At 36.1% G+C, this 13,988-nt stretch overlaps 1 protein-coding gene across 15 annotated transcripts in view; it reads right to left on the minus strand.

The window, feature by feature from the left end:
• Positions 1-13,988, minus strand: part of R3hdm2 (R3H domain containing 2) — a 150,329-nt gene that overhangs the window by 72,789 nt on the left and 63,552 nt on the right. For 2 of the 15 annotated variants that reach the window (XM_076854746.1, XM_076854760.1), the window contains one exon: positions 324-410. The exons of the other annotated variants lie outside the window; for them this stretch is intronic. The gene's annotated coding sequence lies outside the window, so the exon portion shown is untranslated. The remainder of the gene's footprint in view (positions 1-323; positions 411-13,988) is intronic. 15 annotated transcript variants of the gene reach the window in all.

The following is a 13,988-nucleotide window of genomic DNA, read 5'->3' on the forward strand; positions in this document are numbered from 1 at the left end:
AAAATATCAAGAGACACAGATATTGGATATAAATGCCTTGACAACCTTAACTGAAAAATACAACTGAAGGATAAACATATGCATTCAACAGCAGAACAGAAATCACAGTGGAAAGACTCAGTGAATCTGAAGACAAGTCAAGGGAAATACCAAATACAATACTGATTCTGGACAACAAAGAAAAACAACAGGGTGGGGTGACTAGGTACAGGTCATTAGGATATGTGGGATAACATCCAAAAGTGTAATATTTACTTTGATACATCAGAGTCCCAGAAAGAGAAATAAGACATTGGTGAAGAGTTCAGCACACTGGAACATACCTGTAGTCCCAGCTAGTCTGGAGGCTGAGGCAGAAGGATTGCTAGAGCTCAGGAGTTCAAGGCCAGCCTGATCAACAGAGAGAGATCCTGTCTCAAAAACACAAATATAGGGCTGAAGGTGGCTCAGTGGTATAGTGATTGATATAGGCCCTGGGTTTGATCCTAGCAAAGGGGGGGGGGGGGAAGGGGAGGGGGAGAGGGGAATGTAGGGGAGGGGAGTGAGAGACAGAGATAGGGGAGAAAAATAAAAGATAGACAGCCAAAGTGTGGGGACTGGGGCTGGGGCTCAGTGGTAGAGTGCTCACCCAGCATGCATGAGGCACTGGGTTCAATCCTTAGCACTACATAAATGTAAAATAAAGATATTGTGTCCACCTAAAACTAAAAAAAATAAATATTTTTAAAAAGCCAAAGTGTGGTAAAATATTTGAAGAAATAATGGCTGAAATGAACTTCACAAATGTGTGTAAACCAATAGATTCAAGAGGCAAATCCCCAAACAGGCTAAATACAACAAAATCTATTCCCAAATTCAAATAAAAACTATGAAACAAACAAACAAACAAAATTATTGGCAGCAACTACAAAAACAATACACTAGTTATTAAGGGAACAATTACTTAAATAGCTTCCTATTTTTTTATTAGAAACCATAAGAACCAGAAGAAATTAGCACAACATTTTAAAAGTTGTTCAAATACAGAATTTTATATCAGAGAAAATCCTTCTGTAAAGATGAAATAAGACAGAAGAAAACTAAGAGAATTCTTTTTTTTTTTTTTTTTTGGTACCAGGATTGAACTCAGGGGCACTCAACCACTGAGCCACAACCCCAGCTCTATTTTGTATTTTATTTAGAGACAGTGCCTCACTGAGTTGCTGAGCATCTCAACTTGCCATTGCTGAGGCCGACTTTGAACTTTCGATCATCTTGTCTCAGCCTCCCGAGCTACTGGGATTATAGGCGTGTACCACCATGCCCAGCTAAGAGGATTCTTTATAAGAAACTTCCTCTAGAAGAATGGCCAAAAGAAAGGAAATAGGACTGGGAGTGTAGCACTTGTCTAACATGAGGATCTGGGTTTGATTCCAACACTGTGGCAGCAATGTGTGCGTGCATAAGTGGTAATACAACAAAACTTGAAGCACCAGGAATAAAGGAACAAAAACATATGGTAAATACTTGTTTTCTATGTTTGGTATGTTGGTACTGTTTGTATTCCCCCTCCCAAAATTCATGTTGAAGCCCTAACTCTCACCAGCTACTCACGCAGATGGGATGAACTGGGTTTAAAAGAGCTGGCTGTAATATTAAGCTAAGAAAAATGGCAAAAAAGCACAGGACACAGAAGTAATTTTCATATTGAGGGTGGGACTGCTCTGTGACCTAAAGGTCAGCTTCCACGCTGGAAAGAGCGTGCACTGGGAATCTCTTTATTTTTATAGCTTTTATAGGGGGACATACAAAGGAGTTTTGATAGAATATTCTTCACTAAATAAGGCAGGGGATAAGGTTTCAAGGCGGGGGTTGTCCAATCCCATTGGGTAACGCCCAAGTCCAGAGCTAGAGCAAACTTCTTTGCCAAGCAAAGGTGGAGACCCTTGCATTGCACAGCAGAAGGCATGCAATGTCAAACCAACACTCCCTAACTCAAGTCTGAGAGAGGATGCTTAGCTTATGGGCTAGTGGCCTCCCGCACCTAACCACCAGGGTTGCTATATTTGGAGACTGGGCCTCTAAGGAAGTAATTTAGGCTAAATTAGGTCATAGGGCTCTGATTCAATTAGTGACCTTACAAAAGACAACATAAAGTTTTCTTTTTCTCTGTTACCTCCTACACAAAGAAGAGGTCACATGAGCACACAGCTGCCTATAAGTTCTATAGAGATGCTTTAGAATGAAACCTATCTTGCCAGGACCTTGATCATGAACTTTCCAGCCTCCTAAATGATGAGAAATGTTACTGCTGTTTAAGCTACCTAGTCTGTGGTATTTTATCATGGTAGCCAAAGCTAAGACAATCTCCACATAAGTATCCATATTAATCTGATTAATTTTTTACCTTATTAAAAAAAGAAGACAAGCGTGGTGGCATACACATGTAATACCAATGACTTGAGTCACTGAGGCAGGAGGATCACAAGTTGAAGGCTAGCCTCAACTTATCAAGGCTCTCAGCAACCTGTTTTGACCTTGTTGCAAAAAAAAAAAAAAGAGGGGTGGGGACTGAAGTATATAGTTAGTTTAGTGATAAAGCACCCTTGGTTCCAATTTCTAGTACCAAAACAAAAAATCTTATTAAAAATAAATAAATAAAAGAGAAAAAAAAACTTAAATAAATAAACAAAATAAAACAAGTTCAAAGCAATCAGAATGAAGACTACTAATAAAAAGCAGAAATCAATGAAACTAAAGATAGGGAAAGAAAGGCAATGAAACCAAAAGTTGTTTCTTTGAAAAAAATCTAGATTTCGGCTTTACTATAAATTACTGCAAATTCTGAACCTGCTTGGAATGCCTGCCCGTGCCTTGAACTCACCCATGCCTGGCTCTCTGACCAGATAGCAGCCCTCTCTGAAACTTAGTGACACCTCATAAATATTGGCCTTCCCTGGCCAGACCACGACCCTCTCTGAGGCTCTAATGGTCCTCATAAATTCTGATGTTGGGGCCAGCAAAAAATGTAAACTACCATTAGTGTGATGCTTGTCAGAGTTCTGTTATCTGTAACCCCCCTTTTGTGTAACGTTCTGGGCTATAAAGCTGGGCTGCAGGAAAGGTGGGGTTGCTGTCTTGTTCCCACCGTTTTGGGTGGGAGAGGCAGCCCGGCCGGTCGAAATAATAAGCTTGCTTTAATTTGATTTAAAAAAAAAAGAAAAAGAAAAAGAAAAAAATCTAGAAAGTTAATAAATCTCTAGCAAGACTAACAAAGGAGACTGAGAAGACATATTATTAATAGCAGATCTGAAAAAAAATATCACTATGGACCTTGTAGACATTTCAACCCCTTAACTGAAACAGACCAATTCCTTGAAAATCATAAACTATCAAAAGTTACCCATTTGAAGGGAGGGGAAGAACAGAAGTTCAGTGGATTAGACACAGGAATAAAGGGAAAGGAGAGGAACAGGAACAGAAATAGGAAAGACAGTGGAATTAACTGGACATAACTTTCCTATGTTCATACATAAATACATCACCAGTAAAACTCCACATCATGTATAACCACAAGAATGGGATTCTAATAAGAATAAGTCATATTCCATATATGTATAATATGCAAAATACACTCTACTATCATGTATATCTAAAAAGAACAAATAAAAAATAAATCAAAATTGGTTCACTATTAAAATCTAATCAGCAAAATCTTTTTTTAAAAAAAAAGTTAAGGGGAGGGGGGAGGGGGGATAGTAGAGGATAGGAAAGGCAGCAGAATACAACAGACACCAGAATGGCAATATGTAAATCAATGGTTGTGCAACTGAAGTGATTCTGCAATCTGTATATGGGGTAAAAATGGGAGCGCATATCCCACTTGAATCAAAGTGTGAAATATGATATATCAAGAACTATGTAATGTTTTGAACAACCTACAATAAAAATTAATTAAAAAAAAAAAGTTAAGCAAGGTACAATAGATAACCTGAATAACCCTATCACTACTAAAGAAATCTATAAGCCCAGATGCTTACTCTGGTGAATTTTAGCATACACATTAAGACAAAATAATATCAATTCTATGTAATCTCTTCAGAAAACAGAAGAGAAGGGAACACTTTCCAAGTCACTTTATAAGGCCAAATTATCTTTTTACTAAAACTAAGCAAAAATAAGAAAACTACAAACCAAGCTAAATATCTAAATAAAAAATTGGAAAATTAAATCCAGTGATTAAAAAAAAGATAATGCATTACAACCATAGGAGGTTATTCTGAGAATGTAAGATTGGTTTGTTTTTTGATAAGTAATCAATGCAGCCCAGCATCATCAGTCTGAAGAAGAAAAAATTGGCTAGGCATGGTGGTGTGCCCCCTGAATCCCAGCTACTTGGGAGGCTGAATCAGGAAGCTGAATCAGGAAGATCCGAAGTTCAAGTCCAGTCTAGGACACCTATCAAGACTTTGTCTCAAAACATAAAAAAGACTGGGGATGTAGCTCAGTGTTAAGCACCCTTGAGTTCAATCCCCAATACCACAAAAAAGGGGGAAAAAAGAAAAAATACATGATCACTTCAATTGACAGAGAAAAAAAAAATTTGACAAAATCCAACATCCATAAAGATGCAAAGTTGGAATAGAAGAAAATTTTCTTAGTTTAATATAAATGAAGTATAACAAACCTGAAAACTGAATGCTTTTACATTACACTAAGATTTTTAAAAAAGGGGGGGGACAAGGTTGTTCACTGTCACTAGTCCTATTCAACTGAAGATGAAGCCAATGCAATAAGATGAGAAAAAGAAATAGAAGGCATACATATAGGCAAGAAAGGAAAAACATATTCCTATTCATAGACAACATAATTGTGTACATAGAAAATACCAAGGAGGGGGTAGGGTTGTGGCTCACCAGTAGAGCACTTGCTTAGCATGTGCAAAGCCCTGGGTTCAATCCTCAGCTCCACATAAAAAAATAAATAAATAAAATAAAGGTAATGTGTCCAACTACAAATAAAAAATAAATATTAAAAAAAGAAATAAAATATCAAGGAATCAAAACAAAACATACAAAACTCCTCAAAATAGAAAATATGAGATATGTGCGGTGACTCACACTTGTAATTCCAGCCACTGAGGGGCTGAGGCAGGAGGATCACAAATTTAAGGTCAGCCTGGGTGACTTATGAAGACCTTGTCTCAAAATAAAAATAGATAAAAAGGCTGTGGGGCTGGGGCTGTAGCTCAATGGTAGAGCACTTGCTTAGCATGTGAGAGGCACTAGAGTGGATCCTCAGCACCACATATAAATAAATGAATGAATGAATGAATGAATGTATTGTGTCCATCTACAACTAAAAATGTTTTTAAAAATATCTGGGGCTGGGGGCTGAGGATATAGCTCAGCTGGTAGAGTGCTTGCCATGCATGCACAAGGCCCTAGGTTAAGTTCTCAGCACCAAATAAATAAATAAATAAATAAATAAATCTGGGGATGAAATTCAGTGGTAAAACACCCCTCGGTTCAATTCCTAATATTGGGGGCCGAGGGAGATGGGGGTGAAAAAATATTTAGCTAGATCACAGGAAGTAGTCAACATTGCCAAATCAAATTTATATAAAGTAGCAATAAATAACTGAAAACTAAAATTTAAAATACCGCTTATGATTATTTCCCACAAATTAAGTGCTTGGTTGCATACTTAATTAAATACATAAAGTATTTGTATAGTGAAATCTACAAACTCTAATAAAATATATTAAAGACCCAAATAAATGAGAAAATGTATCTTTTTTGTTGTTGTTGCTGGGGACTGAACTCAGGGCCTTCCACATTCTAAATATACACTCTACCACTGAGCTACTACACCACTAGCCCATTTTATAGACTGGAAACTTGACATAGTGAAGATGTCAATTCTCCCTAAGTTGATTTATAGATTTAGTATAATTTCATTCTAAGTCCTAGCAAGAGTTTTTATAGATATATGCAAACTTATTCTAATACTTTTATGGATAGATAAAGTTATAAAAAGAGCCAAAATAATTCCAAAGAAGAATAAGGTGTAAGAATCATAGTATTCAACTTTTAAGACTTAAAAAGTTAGACACGGTGGCACATGCCTATAGTTCCAGCAATTTGGGAGGTTGAAATAGGAGGATTACTAATTCAAGGCCAGCCTCAGAAACTTACTGAGGCCAGAAGCAACTCAGCAAGACCCTGTCTCAAAATAAAAAGTAAAAAGGGATGGGGATGTGGCTCAGTGGTAAAGTACCCCAGGTTCAATTTTTGGTAGAAAATTTTAAAAAAGACTTTAAAAAAAGCTATAGAAATCAAGAGAACATGGAGTTGGTGAAGAAAAAGACACATGGAAAATTGGAATAGAAAAAGAATCTAAGAAGAGACTCAACACAAATACACCAACCGAATTTTTACAAAGGTGCAAAGGCAACTTAATGAAAAAAGAAAGCTTTCAACAAATAGTATAAAAACAATTGAAGATATATATATATATTTTTTTTTTTTTGAAAGAGTATCTTTACCTATCTCTTAGGTAAAATTTAACTCAAACAGGTCATTGATATAAATGTAAAATGTAAAACTATAAAACGATAGGGGGTTTTATTGTTTTATTTTGCACTACTGGGGACAGAACCCAACACACAGTTGGCAAGAGGTCTGCCACTGAGTTACATCCCCAGGCCTTGTAAAATGTTTAGAAGGAAACATAGGTGTAAATATTCGTGACCTGATATGAAGTAAAAGATTTTTAAATAAGATACCAAAAGCATGACTCATTAAGAAAAAAAAAAAAAAAAAAACTGGGCTGTGGTTGTAGCTCAGTGGTAGAGCACTTGCCTAGAATGTGTGAGGCACTGAATTAGATTCTCAGCACCTCATATAAATAAATAAATAAATAGATAGATAAATAAATAAAGGTTCATTGACAACTAAAAAATGTTTTAAAAATAAAAATAAAAAGATTCTTAGCACACGTGAGGCGATGGATTCTATTCTCAGCACCACGTAAAAAATAAGTAAATAAAATGAAGGTATTCTGTCCAACTACAACTAAAATATATATTTAAAAAAAAGACAAGCTACCAGATGGAAGAAAATATATGCAAATCATCTATCCAACAAATGACTTCTATCTAGAATATATAAAGAACTCTCAAAATTCAACAGTAAGAAAACAACCCAATTTAAAAAATGGGCAGAAGACTTAAATATAAAATATTGACATTCTTGTGAAGATATGGAGTAACTGGTGCTCCAATGTATTGGTTCAGCCATTCTAGACAACAATTTGCTTCTTATAAAGTTAAATAGATATTTACCATAAAACCCAACAATCCCACTCCCACCTATTTATTTACCCTAATTAAATGAAAATTACTTTCATACAAAAATTGTACAAGAAAGTTCACAGCCACTTTATTCATACTTGGAAAAAATAAAACTATTCTTCAGTGAATCAACAAATAAATTGGTACATTCATACAATGGAATTCTACTTAGTAATACAGAGAATGGACTTAGTAATATTTGTAATGACTCAGATGAATCTCAAAGACATTATGCTGAGTGAAAGAAATTTTATATATATATATTCCATTTACATGACATTCTGGAAAAGCCAAAACTATAGAAACAAAAACATTAGAGACTGCTAGGGTCTGGGAGTAGGGTAGAGAATGACTACAAGGGGCAAAAGGGAATCATTTAAGGTGATAGAAATATTTTATATTTGAACTATGGTAGTGGTAACCAGATTTTAATGTTTTTCAGGTATTAGAGAATTTGGAGCCAGAGAAGCTGCTCAGTGATAGAGTGCCTGATTAGCATGTGAGAGGACCAAGGTTAGATACACAGCAGTGGAAGACAAATTTAGAGAATGGTTTTACATAAAATAGATAAGCATTATTCTATGGAAATTATACTCAATAAATAACACTAAAAAATAAGAAGAAATCATTAAGCAGGGGATAAGAATGGGTGGAGTTATAAATTAAAAAATAGAGTATTGATGGTTCTTGAAGGGTACTTGGGGGTTAATTATAATATTCGATTTATTTTGTATTTTGACATTTTTCATTTTTTTAAAAAACAATGCCTTTATTTTTATTTATTTATTTTTATGTGGTACTAAGGATCAAATCCAGTGCCTCACAGGTAGCTAGGCAAGTACTCTACCACTGAGCTACAACCCCAGACTTCCCACCTCTTTTTTTAAAGGGTTTAGAGCCAGGCATGATGATGTACACCTGTATTCCTCATGATTCAGGAAGCTAAAGCAGGAGGATCTCAAGTTTGAGACCAGCCTCAGCAACTCAGCAATACCCTAACCAACTTAGCGAGATCCTGTCTCAAAATAAAAATAAAAAGAAGCTGGGGATGTGGCTCAGTGGTTAAGTACTCCTGGGTTCAATTTCTGGTACTGGAGCAAAAAAGAAAAAAAGAGGGTACAGGAGAACCCTGTACCCTTTTTAGGAGACTAAAAGGAAACGGCCAATGAGAAAAGAAAGTATAGTGTTTGGAAGCCAAGTAGAAAAGCATTTCAAGGAGAATACAGACAATTCAGAAATACAGAAGATAATTAGAAATTATTTTGAAACCCTATACTCTAATAAAATAGAAGATAGTGAAGGCATAGATAAATTCCTTGAGACATATGAACTACCCAGATTGAATCAGGAAGATATAAACAACCTAAACAGATCAATATCAAGGGAGGAAATAGAAGAAGCCATCAAAAGACTACCAACCAAGAAAAGCCCAGGACCGGATGGATATACAGCAGAGTTTTACAAAACCTTTAAAGAGGAACTAATACCAATACTCCATAATCTATTTCAGGAGGTAGAAAAAGAGGGAGAACTCCCAAATTCATTCTATGAGGCCAATATCACCCTGATTCCCAAACCAGAGAAGGACACCTCAAAGAAAGAAAACTACAGACCAATATCCCTAATGAATTTAGATGCAAAAATCCTCAATAAAATTCTGGCAAATCGTATACAAAAACATATCAAAAAGATTGTGCACCATGATCAAGTAGGATTCATCCCTGGGATGCAAGGCTGGTTCAATATACGGAAATCAATAAACATTATTCACCACATCAATAGACTTAAAGATAAGAACCATATGATCATCTCGATGGACGCAGAAAAAGCATTCGACAAAGTACAGCATCCCTTTATGTTCAAAACATTAGAAAAACTAGGGATAACAGGAACTTACCTCAAAATTATAAAAGCTATATATGCTAAGCCTCAGGCTAGCATCATTCTAAATGGAAAAAAACTGAAGGCATTCCCTCTAAAATCTGGAACAAGACAGGGATGCCCTCTCTCACCACTTCTATTCAATATAGTTCTCGAAACACTGGCCAGAGCAATTAGACAGACGAAAGAAATTAAAGGCATAAAAATAGGAAAAGAAGAACTTAAATTATCACTATTTGCGGATGATATGATCCTATACCTAGAAGACACAAAAGGGTCTACAAAGAAACTACTAGAGCTAATAAATGAATTCAGCAAAGTGGCAGGATATAAAATCAACACACATAAATCAAAGGCATTCCTGTATATCAGCGACAAATCTTCTGAACTGGAAATGAGGAAATCCATCCCATTCACAATATCCTCAAAAAAAATAAAATACTTGGGAATCAACCTAACAAAAGAGGTGAAAGATTTATACAATGAAAACTACAGAACCCTAAAGAGAGAAATAGAAGAAAATCTTAGAAGATGGAAAAATATACCCTGTTCATGGATAGGCAGAACTAACATCATTAAAATGGCGATATTACCAAAAGTTCTCTATAGGTTCAATGCAATGCCAATCAAAATCCCAACGGCATTTCTTGTAGAAATAGATAAAGCAATCATGAAATTCATATGGAAAAATAAAAGACCCAGAATAGCAAAAGCAATTCTAAGCAGGAAGTGTGAATCAGGAGGTGTAGCTATATCAGATTTCAAACTGTACTACAAAGCAATAGTAACAAAAGCAGCATGGTACTGGTACCAAAACAGGCGGGTGGACCAATGGTATAGAATAGAGGACACAGAAACCAATCCACAAAATTACAACTATCTTATATTCGATAAAGGGGCTAAAAGCATGCAATGGAGGAAGGATAGCATCTTCAACAAATGGTGCTGGGAAAACTGGAAATCCATATGCAACAAAATGAAACTGAATCCCCTCCTCTCGCCATGCACAAAAGTTAACTCAAAATGGATCAAGGACCTTAATATCAAATCAGAGACTATGCGTCTGATAGATGAAAAAGTTGGCTCCGATCTACATATTGTGGGGTCGGGCTCCAAATTCCTTAATAGGACACCCATAGCACAAGAGTTAATAACAAGAATCAACAAATGGGACTTACTTAAACTAAAAAGTTTTTTCTCACAAGAGAAACAATAAGAGAGGTAAATAGGGAGCCTACATCATGGGAACAAATTTTTACTCCTCACACTTCAGATAGAGCCCTAATATCCAGAGTATACAAAGAACTCAAAAAATTAAACAATAAGAAAACAAATAACCCAATCAACAAATGGGCCAAAGACCTGAACAGTCACTTCTCAGAGGAGGACATACAATCAATCAACAAGTACATGAAAAAATGCTCACCATCTCTAGCAGTCAGAGAAATGCAAATCAAAACCACCCTAAGATACCATCTCACTCCAGTAAGATTGGCAGCCATTATGAAGTCAAACAATAACAAGTGCTGGCGAGGATGTGGGGAAAAGGGTACTCTTGTACATTGCTGGTGGGACTGCAAATTGGTGAGGCCAATATGGAAAGCAGTATGGAGATTCCTGGGAAAGCTGGGAATGGAACCACCATTTGACCCAGCTATTGCCCTTCTCAGACTATTCCCTGAAGACCTCAAAAGAGCGTACTACAGGGATACTGCCACATCGATGTTCATAGCAGCACAATTCACAATAGCTAGACTGTGGAACCAACCCCGATGCCCCTCAATAGATGAATGGATAAAAAAATGTGGCATTTATACACAATGGAGTATTACGCAGCACTAAGAAATGACAAAATCATGGAATTTGCAGGGAAATGGATGGCATTAGAGCAGATTATGCTAAGTGAAGCTAGCCAATCCCTAAAAAACAAATGCCAAATGTCTTCTTTGATATAATGAGAGCAACTAAGAACAGAGCAGGGAGGAAGAGCAGGAGGAAAAGATTAACATTAAACAGAGTCATGAAGTGGGAGGGAAAGGGAAAGAAAAGGGAAATTGCATGGAAATGGAAGGAGACCCTCATTGTTATACAAAATTACATATAAGAGTTTGTGAGGGGAATGGGAAAAAAATAAGGAGAGAAATGAATTACAGTAGATGGGGTAGAGAGAGAAGATGGGAGGGGAGGGGAGGGGGGATAGTAGAGGATAGGAAAGGTAGCAGAATACAACAGTTACTATTATGGTATTATGTAAAAATGTGGATGTGTAACCGATGTGATTCTGCAATCTTTGTAATGTTTTGAATAACCAATAAAAAAAAAATGAAGTCACATCTGATCATATACTGGCTATATTTGCTGAGTTTCATATTTTTGGACATTTTTCACAATCAAGAGAAATCTTTCTTTTTCTTTTTCAATGAAGAAATAAAACTCTTTTAAATTTGAGAGAAAAAAAAGAGAATACAAATATTTTAAGTACAAATAGGTCTATGAGATGGGAACTTACAACTGATTATATTCATCCATGGTGGGAGGGGTACTACATATATAAATATGACCAACTATAAAAAATATTTGAAAATAAAAAAATCGTGGCTACCCTGGAACGTGTACAGATTTTTTTTTCTTGACAGTATTCCCTAAACAATACGGTACAGCAACCATTTATATAGCACTTGAGTAGCATAAGGTATCATAGATTTTTTTTTTTTTTTTCTCTGTTACAGGAATTGAGGCTAGGGTCTCGGAAACGTTAGGTAAATACTCAACCACTGGGTCACACCTCAGCCCACGTTATTTAGGGATGATTTAAAGTATACAGGAAAAGGTATGTAGGTTACATGCAAAAACTAGCTTTTTATAAAAAGGACTTGAGTGTCTGAGGATTTGGGCATCCATAAGGGGTCCTAGAACTAATTCCACATGGAAGCTAAGAAACAACTGTCCTGGATTTTTTTTTTTTTTTTTTTTTTAGGAGTTTAGAGTAGTGGTGATGAAATCTAACTAAAGCAGGTTTAAAGGAGAAAAAAAGGCCAGGCACTATTAATACCTGCTAAAATTTAGAAGTAACCAAGATGTCCTTCAGTAAATAGATGGATAAACAAACAGTGGTATATAGGAACACTGGAGTATTATCTAGCCCTAAAAGAAAATGAACTAACAAGAAAAGGCCCAAATGCATATTACTAAATAAAAAAGCCATCTGAAAAGGTTGCATGTTATATACTTGCTCTATCATTTAGAGAGTGCTGTTGAAATCTTCAACTATATTGGTGGATTCTCTATTTCTCCTTTCAGTTCTATTACCCTTTATGTACTTTGAAGATCTTGCTAAATGCATAAACGTTTATGATTGTTAGGTACCCTGAAGAACTGACTCTTTTTGTCATCAAGAAGTAAGTCTCTATAGCCATGGTAATATTAATTCCTTGCTCTGATATCTACTTTGTCTGTTATTAATATAGCAACTCCTTTCTTCTGAACAGTGTTTACAAGGTATATTTTATTTTACCTTTCTTTCAATATGAATTTATATATATTTAAAGTGGGTTTCTTGTAGACAACACTTAGTTGCATCTTACTTTTAAATGCATTCTGTTAATTTTCACCTATTGAGGTGTTTCAATCATTTATTTAATGTGATTATTGGTCTGGTCAGATTTAAATAAACTATTTTACTATTTGTTTTTGATTTATCCAGTATATTCATTTTGTATTCTTCAGACATCTTTTAGATTTATTAAGCATTTTTATGATTCAATTTTATCTCTTTTATTGCCTTATTAACTATATCATTTTGCTTTAAGTGACTTCTTTAGGGTTTATGGTATACACATAACATCACAATCTACTTTTCATGTAACATACAACTTCACATATGTAAGAATCTTAGAACAGTATACTGCTATTTCCTGTCTCCCAACCTTGGGGTCAACTTCTACCATTCCTTTTATTTCTACATGCTATAAATCCCACAACACAGGTTTTTTATTTCTACATGCTATAAATCCCACAACACAGGACTCTACCTCTTGAGCTACATCCCGAGTCCTCTACTTAAATTTTGAGGCAAGGTCTCAATAAATTGCCCAGGATGGCCTCAAACTTGGGATCATCCTGCTTCTGCATCCCAGGTGGCTGGGATTACTAGAACATACCACCACACCCAGTCCAGTTTTCTTGGTTTTGTTTTAGGCAATTTAAATTTTTTTCTTATCGTCTTTTCTTTCATGTTACTGGAGATTGAACCCAGGGATGCTCTACGGGTGACCTATATCCCCAGTCCTTTTTATTTTTTTATTTTGAGACGGGGTCTCAATAAGTAGCCTAGGGCCTTGCTAAATTGCTGAAGATGTCCTAAAACTTGAGATCCTCCTGGTTCTGCCTCCCAATGCCTGAGATTACAGGCATGCAAACTACACCCAGCTAAAATATTTTTTATTTACTTATTTTTTGTGGTGCTGGGAAATAAACTCAAGGTCTCCCACATGCTGGGCAGGCACTCCACCACTGAGCTATCCCTCAGCCCTAATTTTATTCTTGTGTGTGCATGTGGGCGCATGCACGTGTGTGTATACATATGGGGGGAATTAAATGCAGCAGGAATTAAATCCAGGGGCGCTTAACCACTGAGCCACATCCCCAGCCCTTTTCATGTTTTACTTTTGAGACAGGGTCTCTCTAAGTTGCTTAGGGTCTTGCTAAGTTGCTGAGGTTGGCTTTGAACTTGAGGTCCTCCTGCCTCAGCCTCCCAAATCACTGGGACTGCAGG

The sequence above is a fragment of the Callospermophilus lateralis genome, chromosome 4 (genome assembly GCF_048772815.1).
Source record: "Callospermophilus lateralis isolate mCalLat2 chromosome 4, mCalLat2.hap1, whole genome shotgun sequence".
Taxonomy (NCBI): domain Eukaryota; kingdom Metazoa; phylum Chordata; class Mammalia; order Rodentia; family Sciuridae; genus Callospermophilus; species Callospermophilus lateralis.